The 14972-nt window shown below is 46.6% G+C and overlaps 1 protein-coding gene and 1 long non-coding RNA gene across 4 annotated transcripts in view; both read left to right on the plus strand.

Annotated features, from left to right (window-relative positions):
* Positions 1-14972, plus strand: part of LOC118376550 (VPS10 domain-containing receptor SorCS2-like) — a 507846-nt gene that overhangs the window by 176408 nt on the left and 316466 nt on the right. The window lies entirely within an intron of this gene.
* Positions 4348-4720, plus strand: LOC127906711 (uncharacterized). Its single transcript, XR_008062491.1, has 3 exons — positions 4348-4406; positions 4449-4574; positions 4617-4720. It is a non-coding gene; the product is annotated as an uncharacterized LOC127906711 (long non-coding RNA).

The following is a 14972-nucleotide window of genomic DNA, read 5'->3' on the forward strand; positions in this document are numbered from 1 at the left end:
GTGCTTCTCCAAAACCTACAGCCTGCAGGTTGCCCAGGTGCTTCTCCAAAACTCTGACCTGCAGGTTGCCCAGCTGCTTCTCCAAAACTCTGACCTGCAGGTTGCCCAGCTGCTTCTCCAAAACTCTGACCTGCAGGTTGCCCAGCTGCTTCTCCAAAACTCTGACCTGCAGGTTGCCCAGGTGCTTCTCCAAAACTCTGACCTGCAGGTTGCCCAGCTGCTTCTCCAAAACTCTGACCTGCAGGTTGCCCAGCTGCTTCTCCAAAACTCTGACCTGCAGGTTGCCCAGCTGCTTCTCCAAAACTCTGACCTGCAGGTTGCCCAGCCTGGGCTTCTCCAAAACTCCTGACCTGCAGGTTGCCCAGCTGCTTCTCCAAAACTCTGACCTGCAGGTTGCCCAGGTGCTTCTCCAAAACTCTGACCTGCAGGTTGCCCAGCTGCTTCTCCAAAACTCTGACCTGCAGGTTGCCCGGGTGCTTCTCCAAAACTCTGACCTGCAGAGACAGTGTGTTGTGTCTTGGTATAGGCAGTGTGTTGTGTCTTGGTATAGACAGTGTGTTGTGTCTTGGTATAGGCAGTGTGTTGTGTGTAGACAGTGTTTGTGTCTTGGTATAGGCAGTGTGTTGTGTCTTGGTATAGACAGTGTTTTGTGTCTTGGTATAGGCAGTGTGTTGTGTTTTGGTATAGGCAGTGTGTGTGTGTTGTGTCTTGGTATAGACAGTGTGTGTGTTGTGTCTTGGTAAAGACAGTGTGTTGTGTCTTGGTATAGGCAGTGTGTTGTGTCTTGGTATAGGTAGTGTTTTGTGTCTTGGTATAGACAGTGTGTGTGTTTTGTGTCTTGGTATAGACAGTGTCTTGTATAGACAGTGTGTTGTGTCTTGGTATAGGTGTGTTGTGTGTATAGACAGTGTGTTGTGTCTTGGTATAGACAGTGTGTTGTCTTGGTATAGTGTCAGTATAGGCAGGCAGTGTGTTGTGTCTTGGAATAGACAGTGTGTTGTGTCTTGTATAGGCAGTGTGTTGTGTCTTGGTATAGACAGTGTGTTGTGGTATAGGCAGTGTGTTGTGTCTTGGTATAGACAGTGTGTTGTGTCTTGGTATAGACAGTGTTTGTGTCTTGGAATAGACAGTGTTTGTGTCTTGGTATAGGCAGTGTGTTGTGTCTTGGTATAGGCAGTGTGTTGTGTCTTGGAATAGACAGTGTGTTGTGTAGTGTTTGTGTCTTGGTATAGGCAGTGTGTTGTGTCTTGGTATAGCAGTGCGTTGTGTGTGTTGTGTCTTGGGAATAGACAGTGTGTTGTGTCTTGGTATAGGCAGTGTGTCTTGTGTCTTGTGTCTTGGAATAGACAGTGTGTTGTGTCTTGGAATAGACAGTGTGTTGTGTCTTGGTATAGGCAGTGTGTTGTGTCTTGGTATAGACAGTGTGTTGTGTCTTGGTATAGGCAGTGTGTTGTGTCTTGGTATAGACAGTGTGTTGTGTCTTGGAATAGACAGTGTGTTGTGTCTTGGTATAGGCAGTGTGTTGTGTCTTGGTATAGGCAGTGTGTGTGTTGTGTCTTGGAATAGACAGTGTGTTGTGTTGTGTCTTGGTATAGGCAGTGTGTTGTGTCTTGGTATAGACAGTGTGTTGTGTCTTGGTATAGACAGTGTGTTGTGTCTTGGTATAGACAGTGTGTTGTGTCTTGGTATAGGCAGTGTGTGTGTTTTGTCTTGGTATAGGCAGTGTGTGTTGTGTCTTGGTATAGACAGTGTGTGTGTTTTGTGTCTTGGTATAGGCAGTGTGTTGTGTCTTGGTATAGACAGTGTGTTGTGTCTTGGTATAGGCAGTGCATTGAGTCAGTATAGGCAGTGTTGTGTCTTGGTATAGACAGTGTGTTGTGTCTTGGTATAGACAGTGTGTTGTGTCTTGGAATAGACAGTGTGTTGTGTCTTGGTATAGGCAGTGTGTTGTGTCTTGGAATAGACAGTGTGTTGTGTCTTGGTATAGGCAGTGTGTTGTGTCTTGGTATAGACAGTGTGTTGTGTCTTGGAATAGACAGTGTGTTGTGTCTTGGAATAGACAGTGTGTTGTGTCTTGGAATAGACAGTGTGTTGTGTCTTGGTATAGGCAGTGTGTTGTGTCTTGGAATAGACAGTGTGTTGTGTCTTGGAATAGACAGTGTGTTGTGTCTTGGAATAGACAGTGTGTTGTGTCTTGGTATAGGCAGTGTGTTGTGTCTTGGTATAGGCAGTGTGTTGTGTCTTGGAATAGACAGTGTGTTGTGTCTTGGAATAGACAGTGTGTTGTGTCTTGGTATAGGCAGTGTGATGTGTCTTGGAATAGACAGTGTGTTGTGTCTTGGTATAGGCAGTGTGTTGTGTCTTGGAATAGACAGTGTGTTGTGTCTTGGTATAGGCAGTGTGTTGTGTCTTGGAATAGACAGTGTGTTGTGTCTTGGAATAGACAGTGTGTTGTGTCTTGGTATAGGCAGTGTGATGTGTCTTGGAATAGACAGTGTGTTGTGTTGTGTCTTGGTAAAGGCAGTGTGTTGTGTCTTGGTATAGACAGTGTGTTGTGTCTTGGTATAGGTAGTGTTTTGTGTCTAGGTATAGGCAGTGTGTTGTGTCTTGGAATAGACAGTGTGTTGTGTCTTGGTATAGGTAGTGTTTTGTGTCTAGGTATAGGCAGTGTGTTGTGTCTTGGTATAGGCAGTGTGATGTGTCTTGGAATAGACAGTGTGTTGTGTCTTGGAATAGACAGTGTGTTGTGTCTTGGAATAGACAGTGTGTTGTGTCTTGGTATAGGTAGTGTTTTGTGTCTAGGTATAGGCAGTGTGATGTGTCTTGGAATAGACAGTGTGTTGTGTCTTGGAATAGACAGTGTGTTGTGTCTTGGTATAGGTAGTGTTTTGTGTCTAGGTATAGGCAGTGTGTTGTGTCTTGGAATAGACAGTGTGTTGTGTCTTGGAATAGACAGTGTGTTGTGTCTTGGTATAGACAGTGTGTTGTGTCTTGGTATAGACAGTGTGTTGTGTCTTGGTATAGGCAGTGTGTTGTGTCTTGGAATAGACAGTGTGTTGTGTCTTGGTATAGACAGTGTGATGTGTCTTGGTATAGACAGTGTGTTGTGTCTTGGTAAAGGCAGTGTGTTGTGTCTTGGAATAGACAGTGTGTTGTGTCTTGGTATAGGTAGTGTTTTGTGTCTAGGTATAGGCAGTGTGATGTGTCTTGGAATAGACAGTGTGTTGTGTCTTGGAATAGACAGTGTGTTGTGTCTTGGAATAGACAGTGTGTTGTGTCTTGGTATAGGTAGTGTTTTGTGTCTAGGTATAGGCAGTGTGTTGTGTCTTGGTATAGACAGTGTGTTGTGTCTTGGTATAGACAGTGTGTTGTGTCTTGGTATAGACAGTGTGTTGTGTCTTGGAATAGACAGTGTGATGTGTCTTGGTATAGACAGTGTGTGTGTTTTGTGTCTAGGTATAGGCAGTGTGATGTGTCTTGGTATAGACAGTGTGATGTGTCTTGGTATAGACAGTGTGATGTGTCTTGGTATAGACAGTGTGTGTGTTTTGTGTCTAGGTATAGGCAGTGTGATGTGTCTTGGTATAGGTAGTGTGATGTGTCTTGGTATAGACAGTGTGATGTGTCTTGGTATAGACAGTGTGTGTGTTTTGTGTCTAGGTATAGGCAGTGTGATGTGTCTTGGTATAGGTAGTGTGATGTGTCTTGGTATAGACAGTGTGATGTGTCTTGGTATAGACAGTGTGTGTGTTTTGTGTCTAGGTATAGGCAGTGTGATGTGTCTTGGTATAGGTAGTGTGTTGTGTCTTGGTATAGGCAGTGTGATGTGTCTTGGTATAGACAGTGTGTGTGTTTTGTGTCTAGGTATAGGCAGTGTGATGTGTCTTGGTATAGGTAGTGTGTTGTGTCTTGGTATAGGCAGTGTGATGTGTCTTGGAATAGACAGTGTGTTGTGTTGTGTCTTGGTAAAGGCAGTGTGTCATGTGGTTTCCTTTGATTTGTCCTCAATGTGTCTATGATGGTGGGCACACACATACACCCCCCACACACACACACACACACACACACACACTTGGCGCTTCCACCCCCTCTTCTTCACAGCTCTCGGTCTGCTTCCAAATCCCCACCTGTTTTCTACTCTTATTTATTTTTCTCCTTTCATTTTTCCGTTCTGGAAAGGTTTTATTGACCACCCGGCTGGATGGGGGAACGGAGGGGGTCTGTGGTCAGTCACAGATGGAACGAGTGAGAGAGCGACCCCCTCTACCACTCTTTCATGTCTCTGCTTTCTTCTCTCTGTGGTCTTTCAGATAGACTGGCTGACTGTCGTCTTACAGAGATGATCAGGGTAGATTGAGTTTGAGGTGTGGCAGCTGAACTACAGATCAGGGTAGATTGAGTTTGAGGTGTGGCAGCTGAACTACAGATCAGGGTAGATTGTGTTTGAGGTGTGGCAGCTGAACTACAGATCAGGGTAGATTGAGTTTGAGGTGTGGCAGCTGAACTACAGATCAGGGTAGATTGAGTTTGAGGTGTGGCAGCTGAACTACAGATCAGGGTAGATTGAGTTTGAGGTGTGGCAGCTGAACTTCAGATCAGGGTAGATTGAGTTTGAGGTGTGGCAGCTGAACTACAGATCAGGGTAGATTGAGTTTGAGGTGTGGCAGCTGAACTACAGATCAGGGTAGATTGAGTTTGAGGTGTGGCAGCTGAACTACAGATCTGGTAGTGACAGAAACATCATTGTCTGTGTTCAAATATATATTTTTAGAGCATATGCTCTATTTTATCCCCATTTGACCTTGTTGACTCACACAACTGAAATGATCAAAGATTTTTTGGTTTCAAAATAATACAAAGGTTGTCGATGACATAGGTAATCTCCAGGATAAATACAACAAGAGTACACCACCTAGTTCCCAGCATCATATTATGTGAGTAAGCATTTCACAGTAAGTTCTACCTACACCAGTTGTATTCGGCACGTAACAAATAAACATTTGATATGACTTGCAGTCTTTGCAGTCATAGTTCAAGCCAGGACTTGATCGACCCAATATCAAGACCCTCCAGGTTTGGTTCAATCTCCAGCACTCTTCCCTCACCCCTCATCTCCTCTGTCTGTCCAAGTAAGGACATTCAAGAACCCATCACCTCTGGGTTTCAACCCAACCTTCACCCCTAGACCCAGAAACAACGAGGGAGAGTGACCCAGACAGACAGACAGAAACAACGAGGGAGAGTGAACCAGACAGACAGACAGAAACAACGAGGGAGCGTGAACCAGACAGACAGACAGAAACAACGAGGGAGAGTGAACCACACAGACAGACAGAAACAACGAGGGAGAGTGAACCAGACAGACAGACAGAAACAACGAGGTAGAGTGAACCACGCAGACAGACAGAAACAACGAGGGAGAGTGAACCACACAGACAGACAAAAACAACGAGGGAGAGTGAACCACGCAGACAGACAGAAACAACGAGGGAGAGTGACCCAGACAGACAGACAGAAACAACGAGGGAGAGTGACCCAGACAGACAAACAGAAACAACGAGGGAGAGTGAACCAGACAGACAGACAGAAACAACGAGGGATAGTGAACCAGACAGACAGACAGAAACAACCAGGGAGAGTGAACCAGACAGACAGACAGAAACAACGAGGGAGAGTGAACCAGACAGACAGACAGAAACAACGAGGGAGAGTGAACCACGCAGACAGAATCAACGAGGGAGAGTGAACCAGACAGACAGACAGAAACAACGAGGGAGAGTGAACCACGCAGACAGAAACAACGAGGGAGAGTGAACCACGCAGACAGACAGAAACAACGAGGGAGAGTGAACCAGACAGACAGACAGAAACAACGAGGTAGCAGTGAACAGACAGACAGACAGACAGAAACAACGAGGTAGAGTGAACCAGACAGACAGACAGAAACAACGAGGGAGAGTGAACCACACAGACAGACAGAAACAACGAGGGAGAGTGAACCAGCAGACAGACAGAAACAACGAGGGAGAGTGAACCACGCAGACAAACAGAAACAACGAGGTAGAGTGAACCAGACAGACAGACAGAAACAACGAGGGAGAGTGAACCAGACAGACAGACAGAAACAACGAGGGAGAGTGAACCAGACAGACAGACAGAAACAACAAGGGAGAGTGACCCAGACAGACAGACAGAAACAACGAGGGAGAGTGACCCAGACAGACAGACAGAAACAACGAGGGAGAGTGAACCAGACAGACAGACAGAAACAACGAGGTAGAGTGAACCAGACAGACAGACAGAAACAACGAGGTGGAGTGAACCAGACAGTCAGACAGAAACAACGAGGGAGAGTGACCCAGACAGACAGACAGAAACAACAAGGGAGAGTGAACCACGCAGACAGACAGAAACAACGAGGGAGAGTGAACCAGACAGACAGACAGAAACAACGAGGTAGATTGAACAAGACAGACAGACAGAAACAACGAGGGAGTGTGACCCAGACAGACAGACAGACAGACAGACAGAAACAACGAGGGAGAGTGACCCAGACAGACACACAGTAACAACGAGGTAGAGTGAACCAGACAGACAGACAGAAACAACAAGGGAGAGTGAACCACGCAGACAGACAGAAACAACGAGGGAGAGCTGAACCAGACAGACAGAGTTTGAACCAACAAGACAGACATACAGAAACAACGAGGGAGAGTGAACCAGACAGACAGACAGAAACAACGAGGTAGAGTGAACCAGACAGTCAGACAGAAACAACGAGGGAGTGTGACCCAGACAGACAGACAGACAGACAGACAGACAGACAGACAGACAGACAGACAGACAGACAGACAGACAGACAGACAGACAGACAGACAGACAGACAGAAACAACGAGGGAGAGTGACCCAGACAGACAGACAGAAACAACGAGGTAGAGTGACCCAGACAGACACACAGTAACAACGAGGTAGAGTGAACCAGACAGACAGACAGAAACAACGAGGGAGAGTGAACCACGCAGACAGACAGAAACAACAAGGGAGAGTGACCCAGACAGACAGACAGAAACAACGAGGGAGAGTGACCCAGACAGACAGACAGAAACAACGAGGAAGAGTGAACCAGACAGACAGACAGAAACAACGAGGTAGAGTGAACCAGACAGACAGACAGAAACAACGAGGGAGAGTGAACCAGACAGACAGACAGAAACAACGAGGGAGAGTGAACCACGCAGACAGAAACAACGAGGGAGAGTGAACCAGACAGACAGACAGAAACAACGAGGGAGAGTGAACCACGCAGACAGAAACAACGAGGGAAAGTGAACCACGCAGACAGACAGAAACAACGAGGGAGAGTGAACCAGACAGACAGACAGAAACAACGAGGTAGAGTGAACCAGACAGACAGACAGAAACAACGAGGTAGAGTGAATCAGACAGACAGACAGAAACAACGAGGGAGAGTGAACCACACAGACAGACAGAAACAACGAGGGAGAGTGAACCAGCAGACAGACAGACAGACAACAGACAGGGAGAGAACAGACAGACAGACAGAAACAACGAAGGAGAGTGAACCAGACAGACAGACAGAAACAACGAGGGAGAGTGAACCACGCAGACAGACAGAAACAACGAGGGAGAGTGAACCAGACAGACAGACAGAAACAACGAGGGAGAGTGAACCACGCAGACAGAAACAACGAGGGAGAGTGAACCACGCAGACAGACAGAAACAACGAGGGAGAGTGAACCAGACAGACAGACAGAAACAACGAGGTAGAGTGAACCAGACAGACAGACAGAAACAACGAGGTAGAGTGAACCAGACAGACAGACAGAAACAACGAGGGAGAGTGAACCAGACAGACAGACAGAAACAACGAGGGAGAGTGAACCAGACAGACAGACAGAAACAACGAGGGAGAGTGAACCAGACAGACAAACAGAAACAACGAGGTAGAGTGAACCAGACAGACAGACAGAAACAACGAGGGAGAGTGAACCAGACAGACAGACAGAAACAACGAGGGGACAGTGACAGACAGACAGACAGAAACAACGAGGGAGAGTGACCCAGAACCACGCAGACAGACAGAAACAACGAGGAGAGTGACCCAGACAGACAAACAGAAACAACAGACAGACAGTAGGAGTGAACCAGACAGACAGACAGAAACAAGAGGGAGAGACAGAACCAGACAGACAGACAGAAACAACGAGGGAGAGTGAACCAGACAGACAGACAGAAACAACAAGGAGAGTGACCCAGACAGACAGACAGAAACAACAAGGAGAGTGACCCAGACAGACAGACAGAAACAACGAGGGAGAGTGAACCAGACAGACAGACAGAAACAACGAGGAGAGTGAACCAGACAGACAGACAGAAACAACGAGGGAGAGTGAACCAGACAGTCAGACAGAAACAACGAGGAGAGTGACCCAGACAGACAGACAGAAACAACAAGGGAGAGTGAACCACGCAGACAGACAGAAACAACGAGGGAGAGTGAACCAGACAGACAGACAGAAACAATGAGGTAGAGTGAACAAGACAGACAGACAGAAACAACGAGGAGTGACCAGACAGACAGACAGACAGAAACAGACAGACAGACAGACAGACAGACAGAAACAACGAGGGAGAGTGACCCAGACAGACACACAGTAACAACGAGGTAGAGTGAACCAGACAGACAGACAGAAACAACAAGGGAGAGTGAACCACGCAGACAGACAGAAACAACGAGGGAGAGTGAACCAGACAGACAGACAGAAACAACGAGGGAGAGTGAACCAGACAGACAGACAGAAACAACGAGGTAGAGTGAACCAGACAGTCAGACAGAAACAACGAGGGAGAGTGACCCAGACAGACAGACAGAAACAACGAGGTAGAGTGAACTAGACAGACAGACAGAAACAACGAGGGAGTGTGACCCAGACAGACAGACAGACAGACAGACAGACAGACAGACAGACAGACAGAAACAACGAGGAGAGTGAACCAGACAGACAGACAGAAACAACGAGGAGGTGACCAGACAGAGACAGAAACAACGAGGGAGAGTGACAGACAGACAGACAGAAACAACGAGGTAGAGTGAACCAGACAGACAGACAGAAACAACGAGGGAGAGTGAACCAGACAGACAGACAGAAACAACGAGGGAGAGTGACCCAGACAGACAGACAGAAACAACGAGGGAGAGTGAACCAGACAGACAGACAGAAACAACGAGGAAGAGTGAACCAGACAGACAGACAGAAACAACGAGGGAGAGTGAACCAGACAGACAGACAGAAACAACGAGGGAGAGTGAACCAGACAGACAGACAGAAACAGACAGAGACAGGAGAGTGAACAGACAGACAGACAGAAACAACGAGGGAGAGTGAACCAGACAGACAGACAGAAACAACGAGACAGGAGAGTGAACCAGACAGACAGACAGAAACAACGAGGAAAGTGAACCACAGACAGACAGACAGAAACAACGAGGGAGAGTGAACCAGACAGACAGACAGAAACAACGAGGTAGAGTGAACCAGACAGACAGACAGAAACAACGAGGTAGAGTGAATCAGACAGACAGACAGAAACAACGAGGGAGAGTGAACCACACAGACAGACAGAAACAACGAGGGAGAGTGACCCAGACAGACAGACAGAAACAACGAGGGAGAGTGACCCAGACAGACAAACAGAAACAACGAGGTAGAGTGAACCACGCAGACAGACAGAAACAACGAGGAAGAGTGAACCACACAGACAGACAGAAACAACGAGGGAGAGTGACCCAGACAGACAGACAGAAACAACGAGGGAGAGTGACCCAGACAGACAAACAGAAACAACGAGGTAGAGTGAACCACGCAGACAGACAGAAACAACGAGGGAGTGTGAACCAGACAGACAGACAGAAACAACGAGGGAGAGTGACCCAGACAGACAGACAGAAACAACGAGGGAGAGTGACCCAGACAGACAAACAGAAACAACGAGGTAGAGTGAACCACGCAGACAGACAGAAACAACGAGGAAGAGTGAACCAGAAACCAGACAGACAGACAGACAGAAAACCAGACAGACCAGACAGACCAGACCAGACAAACCAGACAGACAGACAGAAACAACGAGGGAGAGTGAACCAGACAGAGAGACAGAAACAACGAGGGAAAGTGAACCACGCAGACAGACAGAAACAACGAGGGAGAGTGAACACGCAGACAGACAGAAACAACGAGGGAGAGTGAAACACGCAGACAGACAGAAACAACGAGGGAGGGTGAACCAGACAGACAGACAGACACAACGAGGTAGAGTGAACCAGACAGTCAGACAGACAGACAGACAGACAACAGAAAGGAGGAGAGTGACCCAGACAGACACAGACAGAAACAACGAGGAGAGTGACCAGACAGACAGACAGACAGACAGACAACAACAGAAACAACGAGGTAGAGTGAACCAGACAGACAGACAGAAACAACGAGGGAGAGTGAACCAGACAGACAGACAGAAACAACGAGGGAGAGTGAACCAGACAGACAGACAGAAACAACGAGGAAACAACGAGAGTGAACCAGACAGACAGAAACAACGAGGAGAGTGAACCAGACAGAGAAACAACGAGGGAGAGACAGACAGACAGAAACAACGAGGGAGAGTGAACCAGACAGACAGACAGAAACAACGAGGAGGTAGAGTGAACCAGACAGACAGACAGACGAGGGAGAGTGAGACAGACAAACGAGGGACAGAGTGACAGACAGACAGACAGAAACAACGAGGTAGAGTGAACCACAGACAGACAGACAGAAACAACGAGGGAGAGTGAACCAGACAGACAGACAGAAACAACGAGGGAGAGTGACCAGACAGACAGAAACAGAAACGAGGAGAGTGACAGACAGACAGAAACAACGAGGAAGAGTGAACCAGACAGACAGACAGAGGGAGAGTGAACCAGACAGACAGACAGAAACAACGAGGAGAGTGACACCAACAGACACAGAAACAACAGTGAACCACAGACAGACAGAAACAACGAGGTGGAGTGAACCAGACAGACAGACAGAAACAACGAGGGAGAGTGACCCAGACAGACAGAAACCAGACAGACAGACAGAAACAACGAGGAAGAGTGAACCAGACAGACAGACAGAAACAACGAGGGAGAGTGAACCAGACAGACAGAAACAACGAGGGAGAGTGAACCAGACAGACAGAAACAACGAGGGAGAGTGAACCAGACAGACAGACAGAAACAACGAGGGAGAGTGAACCAGACAGACAGACAGAAACAACGAGGGAGAGTGAAGCACGCAGACAGAAACAACGAGGGAGAGTGAACCAGACAGACAGACAGAAACAACGAAGGAGAGTGAACCAGACAGACAGACAGAAACACAGAGGGAGAGTGAACCACGCAGACAGACAGAAACAACGAGGGAGAGTGAACCAGACAGACAGACAGAAACAACGAGGGAGAGTGAACCAGAACCACAGACAGACAGAAACAACGAGGAGAGTGAACCAGACAGACAGACAGAAACAACGAGAGGAGAGACAGACAGAAACCAGACAGACAGACAGAAACAACGAGGGAGACAGACAGAACCAGACAGACAGACAGAAGACAACGAGGGAGAGTGAACAGACAGACAGACAGACAGAAACAACGAGGAGAGTGAACAGACAGACAGAAACAACGAGGGAGAGTGAACCACACAGACAGAAACAACGAGGGAGAGTGAACCAGACAGACAGAAACAACGAGGGAGAGTGAACCAGACAGACAGACAGAAACAACGAGGGAGAGTGAACCAGACAGACAGACAGAAACAACAAGGTAGAGTGAACCAGACAGACAGAAAAAATGAGGGAGAGTGAACCAGACAGACAGAAACAACGAGGGAGAGTGAACCACGCAGACAGACAGAAACAACGAGGGAGAGTGAACCAGACAGACAGAAACAACGAGGGAGAGTGAACCAGACAGACAGAAAAAACGAGGGAGAGTGAACCAGACAGACAGAAACAACGAGGGTGAGTGAACCAGACAGACAGACAGAAACAATGAGGGAGAGTGAACCACACAGACAGACAGAAACAACGAGGGAGAGTGAACCAGACAGACAGAAACAACGAGGGTGAGTGAATCAGACAGACAGACAGAAACAATGAGGTAGAGTGAATCAGACAGACAGACAGAAACAACGAGGGAAAGTGAAACAGATAGACAGACAGAAACAACGAGGGAGAGTGAACCACGCAGAAAGACAGAAACAACAAGGGAGAGTGAACCAGACAGACAGAAACAACGAGGTAGAGTGAACCAGACAGACAGACAGAAACAACGAGGGAGAGTGAACCAGACAGACAGACAGAAACAACGAGGGAGAGTGACCCAGGCAGACAGACAGAAACAACGAGGGAGAGTGAACCACGCAGACAGAAACAACGAGGGGGAGTTTACCAGACAGACAGACAGAAACAACGAGGGAGAGTGAACCACGCAGACAGAAACAACGAGGGAGAGTGACCCAGGCAGACAGACAGAAACAACGAGGGAGAGTGAACCACGCAGACAGAAACAACGAGGGAGAGTGACCCAGGCAGACAGACAGAAACAACGAGGGAGAGTGAACCACGCAGACAGAAACAACGAGGGAAAGTGAACCACGCAGACAGACAGAAACAACGAGGGAGAGTGAACCTGACAGACAGACAGAAACAACGAGGGAGAGTGAACCAGACAGACAGACAGAAAAGGTGGACAAAAGCAGAAAAATTGAAAAGTAAAAGACAGCAGTAGAATACTATAGAATAATGTAGAATACTACAGAATAATGTAGAATACTGTAGAATAATGTAGAATACTATAGAATAATGTAGAATACTACAGAATAATGTAGAATACTGTAGAATAATGTAGAATACTATAGAATAATGTAGAATACTATAGAATAATGTAGAATACTATAGAATAATGGGGCGGCAGGGTAGCCTAGTGGTTAGAGCGTTGGACTAGTAACCGGAAGGTTGTTGTTGAGTTAGGTTGTTGTTGAGTTCAAACCCCCGAGCTGACAAGGTACAAATCTGTCGTTCTGCCCCTGAACAGGCAGTTTACCCACTGTTCCCAGGACGTCATTGAAAATAAGAATATGTTCTTAACTGACTTGCCTGGTTAAATAAAGGTCAAATTAAAAAATGTAAAAAATTATGTAGAATACTATAGAATAATGTAAAATACTATAGCATAAGGAGACAGATAAACTATAGTGGGAGCCAGCCAGTGGAATGCTGACTACCTCAGCCTGACTGTATGGAATCTACCATGTGTGTAAGGGTTAGTCTAGTAGACATTCCTTTGTATTGGTTAGACTGCAGGGCCAGCAAAACTCACAGGCCCATGTAATAGTCATCTCCCTTTCTCCCGGAGCAGTTTAATGAGGGGTCGCTGTCTCAAACAACCATTAAAACGTCTGCGTTTGTATGGGTCACTGCCCGGTGCCTGGCTCTGCAGAGGAAGGGTTGAGGTCCGTGCAGAAACGTGTTCTGACAGACATGACCGCTCGAGGTTGTCGAACGCTGAGATCTGAATGGGCAACGCCCTGATTATCACTGCTATTGAAGGAGAGGAATGGAGGTAATTGTGACCTCGCTAAGATATTACAGTTTTTTTTTATTGCTTAAGCACGATTTTGAAAACACTACACACAATTAGCAAAACACTACAGATCCTTTGCAAAATTAAACACTCTTGTAAAAACTATACACTTCTTTTTAAAAATCACACTTTGTTACCATATAAAACACACACCTTTCACATTACTATACTCTGTTTGCACGAGTTACACTCTGCTGTGATAAACCTAAAACACTTCTACTTCCCTATGATTAGAGGAGGCTACTATCAACAACGTACAAATATAATGTGAATCCACCAAACACTACACAAGACCAATGTTGCAGACTGAAGAAACTCATTTATTTCTCAACACACCCAAAATGTTGATGATGGAGATTCATAATACTGTCACCAAACGTCACTTTAGGTATTGTAAGTTCTAAAAAATAAATAAATAAATAACTAGACATTGTCTCTTCGCCTCGCTGGATCTGGCCAGAGAATTTCATCAACATCGCAGGCAATGTTGTCATTAGCAAGACACCTTGGAAAGAAACGTCTTGAATGACGAATCCATCCTTGCATTGCTGCTACCTCCATCTGGTCACAGGCCTCGTCCATGGCTTGGATGAGGGGTACCTCAGCCTGGAGACGGAGATCATATACCTTCCACCGCCATGCTGAGAAAAACTCTTCTTTAGGGTGGAAGATATAGGAGGGTGAAATGTGGATGTTGCTGAAACCAGTTCTGAACCAGACCAGAGCGGTGGAAAGACACGTTGTCCCAGACAACAATGTATTTCATATGATCGATTTGATTTGCTGCTGTTATGTTGTGCAATTGGTCCAAGAATGTAAGTATGAGTGCTGTGTTGTAAGGGCCCATATGGGCATGGCGGTGGAGGACCCCATTCTGTGTAATGGCTGAAACAGAGTGTTATATTACCCCCACGTTGCCCTGTGGCCAATGATGTTTCTTCCCCTCCTTCGTGTTCTCGTCAGGTTGAACCCAGCCTCATCTACGTAAATGAACTCATGCTGGATCTCCTCTCCGTCCATTCATAAAACTCTCTGAAAAACAGTATCAGGCCAAATTGTGTAGTTCAGTGTAGATCTAGTATACATATTACAGTACAGTAAAAGATTATGAGACAGTATGCAAGATCACACTGCTAAAGTGAATACATACCTCTGCATAATCATGCCGCAGTCGTTTCACCCTTTCGGAATTGCGCTCGAAAGGCACTCGATAAATTTGCTTAATTTGAATATGTTTTTTTTTTAGGATGCGTGCCAGTGTTGATGTTGAGACCTGATGGATATCG

Source organism: Oncorhynchus keta, chromosome 13 (genome assembly GCF_023373465.1).
Source record: "Oncorhynchus keta strain PuntledgeMale-10-30-2019 chromosome 13, Oket_V2, whole genome shotgun sequence".
In the NCBI taxonomy this organism is placed as follows: domain Eukaryota; kingdom Metazoa; phylum Chordata; class Actinopteri; order Salmoniformes; family Salmonidae; genus Oncorhynchus; species Oncorhynchus keta.